This window comes from Sinohyriopsis cumingii, chromosome 1, assembly GCF_028554795.1.
Source record: "Sinohyriopsis cumingii isolate HCF-2022 chromosome 1, ASM2855479v2, whole genome shotgun sequence".
Taxonomy (NCBI): Eukaryota; Metazoa; Mollusca; class Bivalvia; order Unionida; family Unionidae; genus Sinohyriopsis; species Sinohyriopsis cumingii.
In genome coordinates, this window is record NC_142961.1 from 14,506,773 (window position 1) to 14,528,487 (window position 21,715).

The window sequence follows — 21,715 nt, forward strand, 5'->3', positions numbered from 1 at the left end:
ACAGCTCTACCCACTCTGAAAGATTTTAAGACCTTGATGAAAAGTCCAGCACCATCACCAGTACCAGTACCAGTACCACCAGTACCCGTGACCAAGACAGAAAAAGGAGAAGAAGAGGAAGGGTTTCAAACTCCACCAGAAAAAGTACGCAAGTTAACAACACCACCTACCTCCAGAATTGGATGGATTAAAAAGATGATGGCCACCCCTTCTTCCTCACAAGAGAAAAAGAAAGTGAAGACAGAAGTGAAGACAGAAGTGAAACAAGAACCGATATCGCCCGCTCAGACATCCTTCTCCTCTTCGACGCCTATTGCTGGCCGCACACGCAAAGCATTGCAATCCAAGAAAATACCCCAAGAGAAAAAGAGTAGCATCCTCCAAGAGTGGGTGTCTTATTAACACACCAACCAACACAAAAAAAATGGAAAAAGTCTTAGCCAGCATTTACTACGATCCCTCCCATCCTGCAGGTTACGCAGGAGTTCAAAAATTGTATCGTGCTGCCAAAACTCGACTGAAAAGTCTCCGTTTACCTCAAGTGCAACGATGGTTACAAGAACAAGCTACCAACACTTTACACAAACCCATTCGACGCAAGTTTGCCAGAAGTCGCACCCGAGTGGAAGGCATCGATCATCAATGGCAAGCCGATTTAGCCGATGTCTCTCATTTGGCCAGCTACAATCGTGGCTACAAATATTTGTTTTGTGTCATCGACGTCTTTTCCAAATTTGCCTGGGTCGTGCCCTTGACTTCCAAATCGAGCAGCGAGTTAGTGCGAGCCCTGCAACGAGTGTTGAAACAAAGCGGTCGTCACCCTCTTCGATGGCAAACGGACAAAGGTACCGAATTTCTGAACCAAGCTTTCCAAAAAGAATTAAAGAAACGTGACATTCATTTTTTTACCACCGAGAATCCCGAACCAAAGCCAGCATCGTGGAACGTTTTCAACGCACTTTGAAAGAACGCATGTGGAAATATTTTACGCATCACCACACTCTGAAGTACATCGACATCTTACCGCACCTGGTGCAAGCGTACAACCAATCTTACCATCGAAGCATCGGACGTGCCCCGCAAGACGTGACTCCCGACAACGAAGAGTTGGTGTTTGAGCGCCTGTTTGGTACGTCCCCGACGAGGGCTGTTCCCAAGAAAAGTGGAGAGTTGGCCGTAGGAGATTGGGTGCGCATTGGCAAAACCAAACGCACTTTCGACAAAGGTTACTTACCTAACTGGACGACCGAACTGTTTCGCGTCACTGGACGAGTGCATGGCCGTCATCCTGCCGTCTATAAATTGGAAGACATGAACGGAGAAGTGCTCAAAGGAACGTTTTATTTGCCCGAGTTACAATGTGTCACCAAAAAAGAAGACGACGTGTACGACATCGAAAGCATTCTCGAACGCAGAACCCGTAAAGTGGGCAAACGACGTGTCAAAGAAGTCAAAGTACGTTGGAAAGGATATCCGCCCAGTTTTGATTCTTGGATCGACGCTTCGCAAGTCATCGACTATAAAAAGAAGTGACCATCATGCCTTTTCACACAGCAGACGCAGCTACGTCGACCACTCCTCCTTCCCCTAGTTCTTCTGTGCAAGATTTACAAAACAACCCTTGTGGGTGTGGTGTGGAGAACGTGTGCCTAAAACGCAAATCGTCTTTTTCTGCCAAATCTTCGTGGTGTATTGTGTCATCGGGGCAGCCATCGCCAATTTGAGTTTGCAACAAGGAGACAAACAATTGTGGACCATTTTATTGAGCAGTTGCATCGGTTACCTGCTTCCTAATCCCTCCCTGAAATTCACCTCGAACGGGAACCCCGGGAACCTTGTGTCCAGTGCCAGTGCCAGTCACCACTTCAATCACAACCAGAACCCCATTTTAGACGGAGACACGCCTCTGACGTCCAGTAACCCCTCGGACAGCCACAGAACTCTGGAATTATGAGTCACCAAAACCAATTTTACTTAACTTTACCCAGTGACAGTTCCATGGAGGTGTTTCCCAAGAACACGTTGTGCTGTTACACGGCCAAATTACCTCAGGCCATCCAGTTAGATCACGAAGCCCATTGGGAAGTGGCTTTAGTAGAAATGATTCACCCGACCCAAGTCCTCAATGTCCTTCCCAATCAAAATGTTTTTGATGTGGAAGTTCATGACGAGCAAATGCAACAGTGGATGGATAGCAATGTCAAATATGACAAGAAAACCCGTACACAAAAGTACACCACCAATCACTTGTTCATTTCCTCAGGCTATTATTTTAGTGTTCAACATTTGGTCAGCACCATAACCTCCAGGTTTAATGTCGTGTTTCTGAAAGCTTTGGAGCATGTCAACAAAAATGTCACCGTGGAGTACCACAAAGCAGCTCGTCGCTTCTTGATGAAATTTAAACGAAGTAAAATCGTGTCCATTTTATTTTGTCCTGAATTGTTTGACATGTTGGGCGGAGACATGGATATGAGAAAGGCCATGCTCAAGAAAAACGAATTACCCATCGTTTACGACAACGAGTCTTTTAGCAAGTTATTTCGTGCCCCGGTAGAACTGAACCAAGGACTGAATTTGATGTTCGTGTATTCCGATGTGGTGGAGTACAACGTGGTGGGACACACCTCCGTACCTTTACTGCGTGTCATTCCTTTCAAAGTGGATTCTGCCACGAACACTGACGAGGAAGGTGGAAACACTTACCACGTCCACCGCGAATTTGTCCATCCTCACTATTTGCCTGTCAGTAAGTCGTATTTGGACACGGTCAACATTGCTATAAAAGGAGATCTGGGACAAAATATTCCATTCACCAAAGGAAAAGTCACGGTGAAACTCCATTTTCGAAAACGGTTCTCTCACGACTCGTAAGTAGGTCATGTATCCAGTGTACCGAGGGGTTGCTCGACAGCGAGGACACGGTTTAGGAGACATGTTAAAATCGGCCTTTCGTTCGGTGGCCCCGGTGTTGAAACCGATGGTGACACGCGGATTGCACGCCTTGAAAGATGCGGCACTGACGCAAGGCAAAGAATTTCTCCAAAATGTCATCATCGACAAACAAAACCCTAAAGAAGCCTTCATGAGGGCAGGCAAAAATATCTTGCTGCAAACGGGCAAAGACATTTTAGGCCAACGAGAAACACCTATAAATGCCCTGCACGCTACCGAGTCAGGCATTCAGGAAGGACAAGGCAGAAAGAGACGACGAAGAAAACACCCTTTCACCAGACTTCAAGCGAGAAAGGCCAAGAAAAGAAGAACCGTTCGAGACTTAGACGTTTTCGATTATTGAGAAAAGAGACAAAAAAATGATGCACCGAGAATCTTGCGCTTGTTCCAAGACGGAACTGGATCTGTTTGCCATGCCCCCTACCATGATGACCATGCAAGAATCCCAGTGGGTGGAATTTCACCCCGTCTCCTCACTGACCGATTCCGCTCCCATCGAGTTTGAAATCAAAGGACAGCCCGAAGATTACATCGATCTGAATAGCAGTTACTTGTACCTGAAAGTCAAAATTCTAGATAAGACTGGAGGTGCTATAGACGATGAAGCAGTAGCTCCCGTCAACAATTTCATGCATTCCTTGTTCAGTGGAGTGGACTTGTACTTGAATAACAAACTGGTCAGTAGCAGCATGGATACTTACCCTTATCGTGCCTACCTGGAAAATCTCTTGACGTACGGAATAGATGCCAAGAACACTCATCTCAATGCCTGTGTGGTATGGGAAGCTGACGAACCTACCAAGTTTGAAATATTGGAAACTGATGAAAAGAAAGACAACAATGATGGATTTGTAGAACGAAGAAAGAGAATCACGGGAGCCGACACAAGTTTAGAACTGATGGATCGTTTGCATTTGGACATGTGGTTGCAAGAAAAGTATTTGCTGAACGGGGTGGATGTCCGCCTGAGACTGAATCGTAGCAGTGCCGCTTTCCATTTGATGGCTGATAGTGACGGTTACAAAACCAAAATCCTAGAAGCCAGACTCTACGTACGCCGTGTGGAAGTGTTACCTAAAGTGGGAAACGACATTAGTCATACGTCGAGTAGAACGACCGCCAAGTATCCCATACGACGCGTGGAAGTGAAAACCTTCACCATTCCCAAGGGACAGCGATCCATGATCGAAGATCATCTGTTCCAAGGACAGTTACCCAAACGTTTGATCGTTGGTATCGTCGAGAATACAGCCTTCAACGGAGCTGCCGAAAAAAATCCTTTCTACTTTCAACACTTTGGCGTGTCCAAAATCGAAGTCAGTCGCGATGGCAAGACCTTGTGTACCCGACCTTTCGAACCTGACTTTACCAAGAAGAATTACTTGAGATCGTACTTGTCCCTGTACGAAGCCACCGGACAGTTAGGAACCAATACCAGTCACGGTATTACGTACGAGGATTATGCAGGAGGCTACGCTTTGTGGGCTTTCGATTTCACTCCAGACCAAGGCAGCGACGAGAAACATTTCCACCCTATAAAATCCGGCCAGATTCGTGTGGAAATTCAGTTTAAAGACCGAGACCCTGATGAAACGGTGAACGTCATCCTGTATGCAGAATTCGATAATACCATAGAAATCAACAGTTTGAGAGAAGTCATCCTAGATTACTAGAAACCATGGAAGACTGTTATCCCTCTTTACCTAGTGGAGAAACTTTTAGTGTTGGATTATTGTTAAATAATGTTAGAGTTCTTGTTGTTTAGTGTTAAGTGATTTTTGAATAAAAAATGTTGTGTTTTGAAAAAAATTGTTTGATGTTATATTGTTGGATTATTGTTAAAAATGTTAGAGTTGTTGTTTAGTGTTAAGTGATTTTTGAATAAAAAATGTTGTGTTTTGAAAAAAAATGCCTTTGTCTTTTGTTTAGCTATAAGAATGTTGGATTGATGCTCTTTCATTTCTTACTATCCCTCTCATGACACTCACTAAACGTTGCGACTCAAAAACCGTGTGGGGGATGTTTTCCTTCACGTCCGCGCTTTAACTTTAAGAACCGGGTTGTTTCCAGTCTAACCATCCATTGTCGACTCATCCTCCTAAGAAGATGTGCTCCAAACTAGCTAAACTCAACGAAGCCTACGTGAATTTGCATAGGGTCAGACACAGTCTGATACCGAAGCCAGAAGAAATAGAGAATGTGAGAATGTTAAAAATCACTGAAGACCTGATAGAAGAGCTCTTCAGAGAAGAAATGAACAGGGAAAAAGAAGAATGGACAGAGAAGTACAGACTTCAGAGACAGCAGCAACAACAACAACAAGAGCAGCAGCAGCAGCAACCTGAACCTGACAGAGGCTTTGTCGATTGCCGTATCGACACCAAAGAGTTCTTCTTTTCTTTCCGAAGAAGCAGACCTATCGCCAGAAAGTCTATCCTCAGAGGACATCGCATTCTTAGAAACTAAAAAAAGAATGCCATAGCAAACAAAAAAAAAAAAACAGCCCTTTTCAGGGCTACCCAAATGCTCTAGAAAAGAAATAACGATCGATTTGCCAATGTGTGTAGGTAGAGTAGTGTGAAAATAAACACTCTTTTTTAAAAAATGTGAGGGTATGTGTTTGTGTGTTAGTAAGTGCTTAAGTAAGTTGGTATGAATAGTAGATTAAAATCATGTTTTTTTTGTGTTTGAGGTATATATTTGGAGTTAGATTGGATTGCTTTGCGTATGTGGATAGTCTAATGAAGTGATTTATAAAAAATGTTAAAATAGTGATGGGTAGCATAAAAAAGTGAGTAAGTGTTTCTTTTAGGTCCGCGCGTTGTTGTTTTTGGTCATGATGTAGGTAACATCAATTTTATGTTTTTTAGGGGGGTGTTTTCCTTCACGTCCGCGCTTTCACTATAAATTGAAACTCGCTGGGCAGTCTAGCTACCCTTGTTGATTGATCAACACCAAAAATGAACACGAGACTGTCTAAACTGTTGGAACTTCATGTGCATCTGGAATATGCCAGGCGCCTGTTGAATGAACTGGCCGCGGAAGCCATTGTGGAGGAGGGAAGGATAAGAGAGGAGGAGGAAAGAAGAAAAAAAGAAGAGGAGGAGAGAAGATATAAAGAAGAAGAAGAAGAGGAAAGAAGATACAAAGAGGAGGAGAGAAGAAACAAAGAAGAGGAGGAGGAGAAGGAAAAGAAGAGAAGAAGAATAAATTTCAGAATCCCAGAGAGCGAAAATTGGGATTCTGAAGCGACATATCCTGCCTCTGCTCTCTCCCCCAAAAAAGTAAAAAGTAACTGGGGGATAAGATGTGTATGTGGCGCCAGGCCTGGAAGGTGCCACCATTAACCAGGTGTCCATGAAGTTCAAAAAAAAAACAGCCCTTTTCAGGGCTACCCAATACTCTAGAAAAGAAATAACCATCAATTTGCCAATGTGTAGGTAGAGTAGTGTGAATATAAACACTAACTCTTTTCTAAGATAGTGTGAGGGTATGTGTTTGTGTGTTGGTGCTTGTAAGAGCTAAGGTATGTTTGTGTGAATAGTAGATTATGGGTTTCTTTATTGTTTCTTAGCGTATGTGGAGAGTATAGTTTGGGTTTTGTAACCGCTCACGTACGATTGTGTGGATAGTAGATTATGGATATTGTTTATTGTTTCTTAGCGTATGTGGAGAGTATAGTTTGGGTTTTGTAACCGCTCACGTACGATTGTGTGGATAGTAGATTATGGATTTGTTTATTGTTTCTTAGCGTATGTGAAGAGTATAGTTTGGGTTTTGTAAGCGCTCACGTACGATTGTGAGGATAGTAGATTATGGATTTTGTTTATTGTTTCTTAGCGTATGTGTTTGTGTTTGTGTGTTTGTGTTTGTACCCGCTCACGTACGATTGTGTGGATAGTAGATTATGGATTTGTTTATTGTTTCTTAGCGTATGTGGAGAGTATAGTTTGGGTTTTATTATATGAAATGAAAAAGTATGGGATGTTTTCCTTCACGTCCGCGCGTTGTTTGGTCATGATCTAGGTAAGATCAATTTTACGTTTTAGGGGGATGTTTTCCTTCACGTACGCGCTTTAAGTATAAGAACCCACAGTATTCGTCGTTCAAACCATTCTGCAAAGAATAAAAAAGAAGATGGCTTCTAACCAAATGGACAAAATACAAACATTACAAGACGTTTTAGACAACTTAGGAATGATGGAGCAGATGTTGATAAGACTGGTTGAAGACCATTATTCCTATAGTCCCCATCGTGTAAAGATGGAAATTAATAACTTAAAAAAGGTAAAGGACAAGATTAGTGGTGTCATGAAAGAGATAAAGGAGGAGAAGGAGGATGAAGAGGAAAGAATAAGAATAAGCAAATGGAACGAAAAGATTGAAAAAGAAGAAGAAAATGAGAAGAGGAAGAAAGAAGAGGAGGAAGAGAAGAAGAAAGAAGAGCAGGAGAAAAAAAAGAAAGAAAAGAAGAGAAAGAGTGTTGGAGATAAAATAAGAACTTGGTGGAGAAAAAGAAGAAACTAGAAGCAGAAGAAAACCCAAAGGCCCTTTTCAGGGCCAGCCATATTTCTCGAAAAGAGATAGCCTTTCCATTGCCTACCCCTTTTTTTAAATTTAAATTTAAATTTAAATTTAAATTTAAAAAAACTTTAAAAAAAAAAAAAAAAAAAAATCCCAAAAGCCCAAACTCTATTCCCCATGTTAATTTCCCTTGTCCCTAGACAGACCCAAACTCTATGTTAAATTCCCATTGTCCCTAAAGTGGCCCAGCGTTTTTCTCCATGTTAAATTTCCATTGTACGTATATTGACCCACGATTTTTCGCCATGTTAAATTTCCATTGTACGTATATTGTCCCAGGGGTCTCCGTAATGCTAATTCCCATTGTACGTATAGTATCCCACTTAACTACTACCACCCGCATCCGAGACTGACGCTCTAACCACTAGGCCATTGGAGCGGTCTTTAATTTCAGTCTTAATAATGAAGCTGCTTACAAGTTTGTGGTAATTTATGATTGGAAAGCTGAATAGTACGACATAAGTCACGTGGGGATGTATTGTGAAATATGTCACTGAGGGATAAACTACGACTTACGCTCACAATAGAGTCGTGGAGCTGTACATAAATAAGGACAGGGTTGAACACTTATTTTGATCCCTATTTCTTATTTCCTGGTATTCTTGTTATAATATCGGTCTGCAGATACATATATAATGTTTTGTTAATTTGAGAGGAATTGTTTATTTTAATTGCTCATTTGACGGTCTGAACTAAACAAACATATTGGAATTAGTGTGATTTCATTCAAAGACGCTCTGCACAACACTATTATGATATATCAAGACTGTTGGCACATTAGCACATTCAAGGATATTAGTACAGCAACACATTCAGGGCTTGGAAATTATTCGGAACATTATTCTTTTGGACTGTTGAAGGAACTTTTAGAATTATTTTGGATTTAATTCATACAACTGTAACTTCCTCTTTCTTTCATTTTATAGCTTAGAGAATTACATTATTTGTTACGTTTTACAAAACTGGGGGGGGGGGGGGGCGAGTGACCGAGTGGTCTATAGCGCTCACCGTTCCGGATCATTGCCATCTCACCTCTGTCTTCGTGGGTTCGAGTCCAAGGCTCGGCTAGCGTGGGTACGTGGGAAAGCCTGCCAGTAGCTTCTCGTGGGTCGGTGGTTCTCCCCTGGGTTTTTTAGGGTTCTTCCTCCACCAGTTATACTGGCAGCCATGTATAGCCTATCTTGTGCTGAAAAATGGCGTTAAACCCTAAAACAACAACAACAACAACAAAACTTGGTTTTGCTTTTTCTGTTACTTTGTTAAAGACCATAGAGTCGTAAAAGGAGAAATGTAAATGTAGTCAGAAGTTTCAATATCAAATTTGATCATGCGTTATTGTTTGCATAATTCCATGTTTCACACAACCGTTTTCATATTAAGACAAATAGTAAGGAACAAACAAATGAATAAATAAAATGAAATCCCCTTGAAACTCGTATTGTTTATAAACGTACCCATTTATCGTACTTAAAATGAATAAATTAATCGAAACCCCTTGAAACTCGTATTGTTTATAATCGTACCCATTTATCGAACTTAAAATGAATAAATTAAATGAAATCCCCTTGAACTCGTATTGTTTATAATCGTACCCATTTATCGAACTTAAAATTAATAAATTAAATGAAATCCCCTTGAAACCCGTATTGTTTATAATCGTACCCATCAGTTAGTATGGATTACTGTAGCAAAATGGCTCCTCTAGATTTCTAGTCATCATTTTCGTCTGCGAACTAAATGAAAAATTCATGCGATGTTTGATAGGTGATACCATCTGACCATTATTCTCCTGTTCAGTTTTAGACTTGCTGCCATTGGGTAACTCCGTCTATCGTAGAAGACCCCGTTGGGAAAAATTAAACGCGTTTTACCGATAATTGCCTTTGCATATAAAGTTTACATCTCAAAGTTATAAACTCTAAGCGATAGTTTTGGGAAGGGAAGTAGATATTATAATCGACATATTGTTTTATTGTTTAACAAAACCAGTTTATTTCTTATATATATATATATATATATATATATATATATATATATATATATATATATATATATATATATATATATATATATATATATATATATATATATATAGAGAGAGAGAGAGAGAGAGAGAGAGAGAGAGAGAGAGAGAGAGAGAGACTTGGTTTTATCATGCGTCAAAGTCAAATTCGTTAGCTACCTTCATTCATCAAAATTATTGGATATGACCATCAGTACCCTAAATCTAATTTTCAGTCTTAAATACATGCATGAATAATTCTGCCATGTTGGACAGAGATAGATGTGTGTACGAATTATTAATATTAATGTCTCCATAGACTTATGACTACTAAATATTTGTATCAGTCATTTAGTGCCGGAAATCTTTTCGATCATTTTGTCGGAAAGAAAATCAATTCCACGAAATAACACTTAGAATAAAGACTCAAACAATCTTATATAATAACGTTTAGTGTTTCGCTTGTGATTACAAGACAGCGTACAAAGTCTGCACAAACAGCAAATGCACCACAAAAATCAATTGAATTTTCTATATTTTACAGCAATACGAGGATTCCTGTTTTAAACACGGATGGTACATCTAGACACGGCTTCCAGATCTTTCATGCTTTGATTGAAGCCGTACAAATATAACAGATATTGGATTGTCATGTGACCAAGAATAGACAGCATTGCAGCTTTACCTTTTCGGATACCATGCATTGCATACAGAGGTAAATATTGTACTGCAAAACTAATTCCACCCACACACCTCCGTTATCTGTTCAATTAATCCATCCGTTAAAAAAAGTATGTGAGATGAAAATATGTTATTATAAAATGTTGGAACTTAATTTAAAATAGCGGTAAAGCAAAATCTATCGAACTTTAATTAAAATTAAGCATGACAAACACACATACACACACACAAACAAGACGGAAAAGGTCACAACCATACGATTTCGCAATCTTTCACTGTACCCACCCGCACTTTCAACTCCCAACTCACACATAATGGCTGAAAATGACAGTGGTGGGGCTCTACATTTTCGTATTTTGCAAACTGAATTTTCTGGAAATTATCAAATTTCTTGTAAACAAAATTACATTATACTGACATGTAAAGAAAATAAAAATATCCCAAAACCCACAAACAATCAAATCAAACACAAATTAATTCAAATATAAATTAAATCAAATATACGTTACATCTATTATACGCAGATTGATTGGTGAGTCCTTCACAAAACTGGATTTATGATAGGCCGCTACATATATAAATCCCACTCCAAATGTAACCACTACGGGAAAATGCAGCCGCCTGCCACTTAAGGTAACCATTGCAAAAAGAACTGGTTAAATTAACCGTCAATACAAGAGGCAACCACTTTCGCAAATTGGAATTAGAATTAATTAAACCAGAATGTAAAAACCTATTGCGTAGCTCGCATGTACGAAGCTTTTAGTAGTGTCCAGAGGCCATTGTTGACGTTAATTGTTATGCAGAAAATAAATTCAGACCAAAGTTTTCTTGACTTAGATTACTGAAGCAAGCGATAAAGGCCACGGAGATATCATTTGGCAATAAGTGTGCAGCACTTCCAAGATGAATCACATCATCAAGTTTCATAATTCTAGGCAATGGACCTTACGCGAAACAATAGATGGATACGCCTAGCAAATCACGTGACTTGACATGTTAACCTCCGACAAACATGCAGTATTTAGCGAAGAAATATGCTGTTGTACACAATAACTTTTAAAGTTCTACTATGTTCGTCAGACTGAATTTGTATCAATGATGTATGTTGATGTAAACATGTCAATACATGTTTAATATTTTGGAAGATAGTTATCTGAAACTTTTATTTTGTATTTCTTTATTAGTAATTACATTTTTGAATGCCCATTCCTCATTTAGCCCAAGGAGAAAGTCAAGCGTCCCTTAAGTGTCTGAAAGATCGAAATGATAAATCATATTTTTGGAACAAGCCATCATTAAAGTGTAAATTTTCAAACTTTAAAATAATGCAACATGGGGTTAAGTGCTTCCAATACAGGAAAAAATAATATATATCAAAGCCTGAAAGTTAGGAGTTTCTCCACCCATATTCTAGATTCGTTAATTTTAAGATATATTTTTCAATTTCAACTTCTTTATTTTTCGTCAAGCTATGGACGGAACATGATTTTCTGCATACATTTATGAAAAGCACATTGTAATCGCCATCAATTGAGTCTATGTTCAGCTGATCGTACACGCGACCACAAGTCGTTATCAATCGATGTTTCGTTTATATTTCGGGAAAGGAATACATTTAATTCCTCCATTTAGACATCTGGATATTGACTGTCAGAATTATAAAGCTCCCACTGATTTCTTTTCACCGTCATCGATCGAGAAATCGACATTTTATTACAGAATTTGTAAATACAAATCATAATCAATTCATTATAGACACAAGCAGCTTGTCGGAGGAAAATGGCGGACGTAAGCAATGCCTGAATGTGTGTCTAATTTGCGCTCGCTGACTGGTTAATTGATCAGTGTGATTGACAAATGGCGATAAGTCGATCATGTGAAGTGTGTGAATTGGATTTTTAACGTAGCTTTAACAAGTTTTCAGTCATATCGCTACGATGTCTGCAGTGTGGCCGTTTATAGTGATGTTAGCACTGGGGCATCATGTCTCAGACATGTAGCATCATGTCACCCAGTCACATTGACCTGACACCAGGCCAACCAGTCCTAACACTAACCTCTTAAAGGAGACTAGAAATCAAAATTTTCCTTCTACGTATGTAATTCTCTACAGATTTTAATTCGACTGACATGTTTATTAATTAAATATCGTAAGCGGGTAGTGATTTTATTGCATGGAAGATACCACGATTCCGTAAATTGCCGAGTTTTTCCGAGTTTTAATGAGACGACAGATCACGTGGTACCGTGACGCAATACTAGCCAGTCCTCGAATACAAACATAAACATTGGCGAGCGAGGCAGACGGAAGGAGACCACATTTGGGTTGCACATTCAAAACTTGAATCTGCAGTCTGATATAATAGTTTATGTACTGTACTGGTCAGTGTTAAAAGAATTTTTTTAGGCACAGGCCCCGGGCAGGTGACTTAAATAAACTCAAGCCCTGACAGAAATTCCACAAGCCCGGACAGTTCATACCTGTCAGCTCTCAAGCCGGGAGAAAAACCTCCTGATTTTGGGGGTATTTCCTCATCTACATCTCGATCTCGTAATATCTCTAAATTTTTCGCAGCGAAGTCCCGATAATTACATTATGTCTGTCAATTTTCATTTGTCAGAAGAAGAAAAAACCAACCCCAAACCGTTTATGAATAGATATAACGTATGCAATCCACAGTCTAAGCTGCCAAACTGCAGACATCGTAGTGATATGACTGAAAAATTGTTAAAGCTACGTTAAAAATTCAAATCACACGCACACACGTCTAAATCCGGCACTGGACGAAATAATTAATATCACACAACATTTTTTTTCTTTTTTTTTTCTTCTTCAGTAAATAGAACGTGAAAATTAAACATTATTCAAGTAAATTTCAGATGTTTTTAAACAACTACAACAGTACTATAGTATAACAAAATTAAAAGAATACAATTGTCACCAATTAGCTTAAATGAATGATCACTGTGAAATTTTCTCTGCAAACAAAAATCGCATCTCCATTTCCGCCAAAGAAACTCGGCCAGTTAACACCTGACATTCCTCGACCGTATATGTAAAGTTTAATTACCATAATTAAATTAAAAGGAATAAAACAAAATATACCATGCAGTATATATGTGGCCCTAAAGAACTAATTCTGAATAAATATTTTGTTCAGCAAACAGTGTTACATGCATTAAGACTTAAACCTGAAGTCCATGGCATCGTAAGTAACAACAAAATAGGCATCGTTTATTTTGGCAATCAATTGCTGGTGCTTACACACACACACACACACACACACACACACTGTCGAACAGGGTTTCTTTGAAGTATGTCCGAAGGGCAGTCCTTTTCACAAGATCAATGCAAGGATGGAATATGTTCATCAGTCACATCGGCTTTATTGTGATGTGATGTGATTTTGATTTTTAACGTAGCTTTAACAATTTTTCAGTCATATCGCTACGATGTCTGCAATGTGGCAGTTTATAGTGATGTCTAGCACTGGGGCATCATGCCGCAGACATGCAGCATGATGTCCCACCCAGTCACATTATCCTGACACCAGGCCGACCAGTCCTAACACTAACCTCTTAATGCTGAACGCCAAGCGAGGCAGCTGTTAGTACCATTTTAAAAGTCTTTCGTATGACTCGGCCGGGGATCGAACCCACGACCTCCCGCATCCGAGGCGGACGCTCTAACCTCTAGGCCACCGGAACGGTCACATCGGCTTTATTGTTTGCGTACTTAAATCAAAACTTTAGCTATTTTGCAATTTAGCCAGAGCTGACCAGAATATGCAAAATGGGCTTGTCCTGGGGGAATAATAAGGCGTATCACATGGAGAAAAGGTACGTCCCATGGGCGCTCGCACATTGGGGCAAGGGGTTGGGTCAATAGTCCCCCCCCCCCAGTTTCTATTGTCAGCCATTTAATGTGAAACTTTGACCTCTTTTCTTTTAATCGCTGTTATTTAAACTGCCCAAGGAATAATTTTATATCAGTTCCAATCATTACAGATTACCGTTTATACATACTACATGTATACAATGAGTTTTTAAAAAAAATTTTAATTTTTATAAGATTACTGAAAATTGTGTTTTCTCGAAACACGACAGGTTTAGAATATTATTTTTTGGCAAAGCCTCCATTTGATTAAAATCAAATCTAAATTTCACCTTGGACAGTATTGATTTGATTTAGATTGTGCCGTGTTAAGGCATGCATGTCAACATCTTGAAAATACATTTACTAATTTCACCAGCGCGATCAAAGTTTCCTCAGGCAAACAATTTTTGTTTCGACAAGCCTGACGAGCACCTCATTTTGAATACAGGATGGGCCGGAACTAAAACCAGAGGGACCCAGGGTGTCGGGCTATCCGATTTATTTTTAGCACTGCTGGTGCAGATAAAAGATCTGTGAATTGATTTTGCATTTTGTTGATTTTGCATTTTGTGGTCACTTACTCGGCCTTCTGCCTATTTTCGTAACTCGCACGTTCAACACTTTTCCCAGGATTTAAAATATTCAACGTTATGTCTGGAACAGAGCCAACTTTTTGTCTAAGCCAAGCATTTGCGTATCCTTGAGCTGCCATTTTTTCAAAATCCCTGTCGTAACACTTCTTTGAGAAATGTAACGAGCACATAGGGCTGTATGGTGTTGCTTTGAAATCGACTCGTCTGTAATAATGTATCCATTCTTTCAGTATGCCTTTATCTTTCGGAAAAGAAAAAAAAACATGTTGTCCACTGGCTTTTCTTAATGTTTTATTACACCCGTAATCAACGCAAAACGGTATTGTCTTTTACTCTGGCAACTCCCACTTGAGCTGCCGGAGTCGCTACTATGACGTCACATCCCGAAAGTAACCGAATAGGCCCGGAAATTTTGCATACGAGGTCACGGAAATTCAGCTCCTAGAAGATAGGCCAATATTTTAATATTGGCATTTCGGTCGCAGATGATACTTCAGAATAAGGTTTACTGCTATAGTACCTTTATTATTATCCAATATTTCCATTGGTTTCTGGTCTCCTTTAATGCTGAGCGCCAAGCGAGGCAGCTGTTAGTACTATTATTGTAAATCTTTGGTATGACTCGGCCGATGATCGAACCCATGACGGACGCTCTAACCACTAGGCCACCGGAGCGGTCACGGACAATTATGCATATAGCCTGCCCAAAACATTCGGGGTCATGAATTAAACGAAAAGACAACTAAAACCAGCTGGTGAAATGTAGGTTACAGTGGCCTCTGTCGTAAGGGTGTTTTATTGAATGAAATACATATAATCCTCTCGTTTCGTGATTCTAGCTTGAAATATGCTTGAGAAAACAACGTAAAGTAAAATAAACTAAACTAAGCAAGGATAATGAAGCGTACAATATAGAACTTTGTGGCCTACTTTTGTAAAGAAGGCATAGTGCTCGGTATGATTCAAGTTTGAATGGTATTAACACACCTTGCAAGAAAAAATGCGTAGTCAAAAACTAAACGCAAAACATAACCGAAGTTAGTAAAATGTGAAGTGTAGGTCACAGTGACCATATTTAGCTCCAAGGGTGTGTGACGCATACATCTATACAGTTTTCAAATTCTAGCATGAAAAGTATAGGAGAAATAAACGTAAAACACAAAATGTCACCAAACTTAGTGAAGCGTGAAATGTGGGTCACAGAGACAAACATTTTGTGATTTGTGCTCATCAAGATGCATCTAATTGCCAAGGTCCATGACCCCCTGTCTAACAGTATGGGCAAAGATAAATAAATAAATATATAAATAAATAAATAAATAAATAAATATGTGTTTATCAACGCTAACACTTAACCAGAAATTTAAAAAAAATTGCACGTGAATGTACAAAAGTAACTGCTATAGTCCCCTTGCTCCGTGGAAAGGGACAGGTGGATTGAAAACAACTTCAAACTGTTAACAAGTACCTTGGAAAAAATAGCTTAGATGCAGTGAGGCTGTATGTACAATGATTTGATGGTGCGGACGCAGATCATGACGTAAGATGTACCGTAGCTTCTCTCCATTTTTATTGAAAGGAACTACAATGCCAAATGTTTATCCCCAGCAAAATGCAAACTTACGTAAAATATAATTAATGTTATTAAGTATCTTTAACTCAGATTGTAAGCATGCACGAAAAGAACAACAAAATAAACTGTAGCTATTTTGGAATAGACACATATCATGTCTGGTAGCAATAAGGTGTCTAATCTAAGATATGAATTGGGAAAATTGATCACATCATGATAGACATAGCAATTCACATGTACATAGTAGGTTTAGAATGGTGATTTTGCACTGGAGAGGGAAATGGCTCGGTTTTTGTACATAGAGTAGATTCCATGTGTACTGTAGATAGATGCCTTAACTTTTCAACGTGGTACTCGTGGGGGCAGAAAATCAGAATTTACCAGAACCATCTACGTCATAATACAGAAGCAATGTTTGTAGAATCAATAATAATAATAATAATAATAATAATAAGAACAACAACAACAACAACAATCGGCGGCCCCTCCGGTAGCCTAGTGGTTAGAACATCCGCAAACAATTATAAAAATGGTACAAACACCTGCCTCATTAGGCGCTCAGCATTAAGAGATCAGTGTTAGCACTAATCGGCCTGGTGTCAGAATAATTTAACTGGGTGAAACATCATACTACATGTCTGCAGTATGATGCCCCAGTGCCAGACATCACTATAAACTGTCACACTGAAGACATCGTAGCGATATGACTGAAAAATTGTTAAAGCTACATTAAAAATTAAAATCACACACACACACACACACACACACACACACACACACACAGACACACACAGAGTCGGGCTTACTCTATGTAGCTTCAAGACCTAATAAAGAGAAAACTATAGTTACTTTCTAAAGGCTGCATACATAATTTCTCATGCGCTTTGCACACTTCCTGTAACGCTACTTTGCGCGAGGCTCGACAGAAATATTTTGACGTATATACCTAGAGACTTGGTCTAGATTATAATGACGATAGAGGGAAGTACAATTAAAAGCGAAGTTCGTACGCGCACGTGTTTGTATTAATAAATGTTTTATTGTAAAATCGAAGAGTCTTTGTGAATCTTGATATTAGATTAGGATATCCAAATGTGGAGGTGTCCCTCTCATGTACTCAGTGATAAACAGCTTTGTCTGTATAGGGCTCACAGTACTAATTCAGCGTCCATTGTAACCCCATATAAACAACTTTATTAAAAAGTTAATGGCTTTAAATTTCTGAATGCGCATGATCATACCTATATTTATCAGCTTATACACGTATTTGATGAGAGCTTCTTTGTTGCAAAAACCATGTAAGCTGTGACACTTTCTGGATCTATATGTGTTTGAAAGCAGCTTTTTCGATCCCGACTAAAGAGTCAGGTTCTAGTTTTCAGGGCCGGCGCTACCATATAGGCAAACCAGGCAGCCACCTAGGGCGCTGATTTCGGGGGGGGGGGGGAGGCGCATTTTTTTAAAAAATGTATTGTTTATAAATTTTGAAATTGATATTTTCCGGGGAGGGGGGGGGGGCGCCAGAATCTAACCTTGCCTAGGGCGCCAGATAGTCTGGCCGGGTCTGACGCCGGCCCTGCTAGTTTTAGTAACGAGTTTTCCAAACCGAAGTCTGTAAAAGGACCGCTCTGGTGGCCTAGTAGTTAGAGCGTCCACCTCGGATGTGGGGGATCGTGGGTTCGATTCCCGGCCGAATCATACCAAATACTTACAAAAATGGTACAAACACTTGCCTCGCTTGGCGCTCAGCATTAAGAGGTTAGTGTTACGACTGGTCGGCTTGGTGTCAGGATAATGTGACTGGATGGGACATCATGCTACATGTCTGCGATATGATGCCCCAGTGCTAGGCATCACTATAAACTGCCACACTGCTGACATCGTAGCGATACGACTGAAAAATTGTTAAATCTATGTTAAAAATCCAAATTACACACACACACACACACACACACACACACACACACACACACACACAATTGACACACTGTAGAGCTTAAATATGATTTAGGCACAGCCATGAAATAAATCAGTGAGACAATGCATCCTCGTGGACTAAGCTTTGGTAGCAACTTGAAGAACGATCATTAAATCTTCTGATGGGTGTGGGTGGCTTATCTGCAAAACAGAACAAGAGTTAAGTGTTTTTCAAACTATATAGTAGCCGAAATTTTTGTTCGAATAAAGTGTTTGCTCATTTTGCCTCAGCCCGAAAATTGAATGATCGTTCCTTTTGTGGAAACTTTTGGAACTGAGGTCAGCGCTTAGGATTTTAATGTTCTGGGTCTCATTTTGCCGTTCAAAACTGCGGGAAGCACACAAAACAAAACTGGAAGGTCAATAATTGTCTTACGGTATGTGTATTTAATTGATATTGTGTGGTTGACCTTTGCCCGTGACTGAGGATAGAGCTTTGTGTGTACCTGACTTAGGTCACGTTTCTATGTCACGTTTTTAGTTATAAATAAGTTGTTTACTGATATTTAATTCAAGGTCTATCCTTATTTACAAACTTAGAATGTTCTGGAAGAGAACATGTGACCCACATCCTGGTAATTGTATTGTCTTAAGTCAAATGAAAATAGTATATAAGATTAATTCCAGTTTTAAATTAAGTTTGTAGAATCATTTACGTATGTTTAAGATATCATTTGAGAGGAGGCATTTATTTAAATTATTCATTGGAATCATAAAATTCTCATTGACATTTCGGACTAAAAACACTAGTTTGGAGTTATTGTGAATTCATTAAAAATATTCTGGATTAGAACTATATGATACATGAAGACTATCGTTATATCACCAAACTTCACTCGAACACAACTAAAAGTGATACCATAAATACTGATATTAAAAGGTTAGCTATGTAAAATGTTGTTTACAAATGACCATGCAATCCACAGTCATGGATAAAAGTTCAAGACATAATATAGTTATGTATGACACCCAACTCGATGGAAGACAAAAGTATATTATCATAAAAGAAAGGTCTTCTTTACTCGGCTTTCACGAATTAAATAAAGAGTTATGCATACGACAAGACTATATTTGTTTAACTGCTATCATGTTTCATTTCCGTGTCCTGTAAATGCATTGTTGAAAGGGTCTAGGGATAAACGGCAGCACAGAAAGCAATACGCTGAAAGGAAGCCAACAATAATATCCTTTATATAGGTTGACTTTATTTCATCTTTCGAAGTCCAACCTGGATTTTATAGTCTGTGTGCAAATACACCTAAAATATTTTTTTAATGTTGTTGTCGGCTCAAAGCAGGTTGTGCAAATTTTTCTTGTTAGTATAAGCAAGTAGAATTAGTGACGACACTTAAAGAGCACTGCTAAGGAAAAGTTTGATAAATTTTACTTTGCGGGGTTGTGGTGGGTTATTGCTGTTTAATTTAAATTCGTTAAATGTTATGTATATTTGATTTAATATATATTTTTTTCAATTTAATTGTTTGTCAGGTTTGCATTTTTTTATTTTCTTTACATGCTATTGTAATGTAAATTTATTCACTAGAGATGATACTTTTTCCAGAAAACAATTTGACTTTGACTGTTCATTTCATAAACACCAGGTGTTGATCTAAATCCTGACCTTGTTTCAAAATTAATAGCAACCACGTAAACAAGTTCTATTTTATTTTCAAATGATTGGTAGTTGTCGAAGTCATGATAGGAGTATGTGTTTCTTTATGTAAATTTTTTTTTACTTTTTATTTCTTAGAGTCAAATGATTGGTTTTTTTCAGGGCCACACTGGGTGTACGTGATCCTTAACAAGTACCTAATTTATCGAGGTTCTAGAACATGATCACGTGACCTCCTTTTGTGTTTTAGAAGATATAACCTTTGTTTTGGAGAGTAATTCTCAGTAGAATTTGGGCTTTTTCTTCACTAGAAGTTGTAGGTTGTGCTGTTTGGAGTTATTTCAAATTATTTGGATTGGAGTTATTTCAAATTACTTTGATTCAAAAAGATTAATTCTTTTTTTCTGGAAAATACGCGTGCTCATGTGAAATTGTTGAACAAGGACGTCTTTTTATCATAATTTATTCAATTTCCAAAACCGGAGTGATCAGTCTTGTTTCTACAAGGAATTGTAGACTTCAACACTACAGTTTACAGCAAACGTCATTGTCTTACATCTTGGATTCTTCGTCGGGACTCGAACATGAAATCATTAGAACATTTTGTTATTTAGGAATTCAAAAATTTTATTCCTGGATTATTCTTGGATTATTTTTTTATTTGATTCTTAAAACAGTAAGTTCATGCTTTTTAATTGTTACAGAATTATTCCAGGAAAATAAATTATTCTATTTTTTTCAAAGCGTGTTGTTTTCACTCTTTCTTCTGTTACTTTTTATTCGAGCCTAAACACGTAACACAAGATTAAAATAAGATAATGTTCAATATGAAAATGTTGAAAACGCGTTTAAAGAAAGAAACCATGGACGTTTTTAGGTCTAAAAACATGGGTACACTATGATAAATATGGTCATGACTAGCTGAGCTGTAATAGGCTGATTCCGCTCCAACCCTACCAACCGTGGTTTGGCAAAACTCAGGAAAACGGTTTGCCCACCACTTCCTTTAGCGTTCAAGGAAAAAGTTTGACTACCTCTGTCTTGCCATCTCCCACTCTCCCTTGAGCAGCCTTTGCACAAGCCGGGGGTAGAATACGAGGCAAGGGTCGGTGACTAGTTCAGGCGGATGGGTCATCTGTGTGTTTTACAATACGGTATCTCCAGTAAGTTTAAAACGACTTACCTCGCTTTACTTAGCTTCTTGGTTTCGACGCAAAGTGGCACGTATCCTATACACAAACAGAATATTGCTAATGTATTACCCTAATGCTTGTTTTGAGCCAGTTCTCCAGCAGCATACAATTCAACACGTAGGTAAATGATGAAACATTATGTGTGCTAAAATGTAAATAAGAAACAATAATAAAAAAAAATGTAGAAATTGTATCGCCATCCATGCACAACTCGCACTATAATCAACATTTAAGAAATCTTACCTCGAGTTAGACCAAGCGATGTATGTATTGCTCTAATCAAAGTGCAGTTGATTCTCGAGATGATATACACTTAAGGCGTACGCCTATATTTATTTTACTATATAATGTCTTGAAAACTCCATGTAACGAAATTATACTTATGGTTTGAAATTAGATGAGTATAAACACACGGAAAGACACACCATCAGGCATTGCTTAGGTCCGCCATTTTCCTCGAACAAGCTGATTGTTGCCATAACGAACTGGCTATCGTAAATATTTAACAAACTTGCAAGGGTTCGTCATTTTCTATATTAATAATTCTGAAAAGGTGTCCATGGGGATTTTGTAATTCTGAAAGTCGATAGCCAGATCATGTACAATGGAGAAGTTAGATTTATTCTGCTCCTGAAACCGGGACGAAGCTATGATGGATAAAGGCT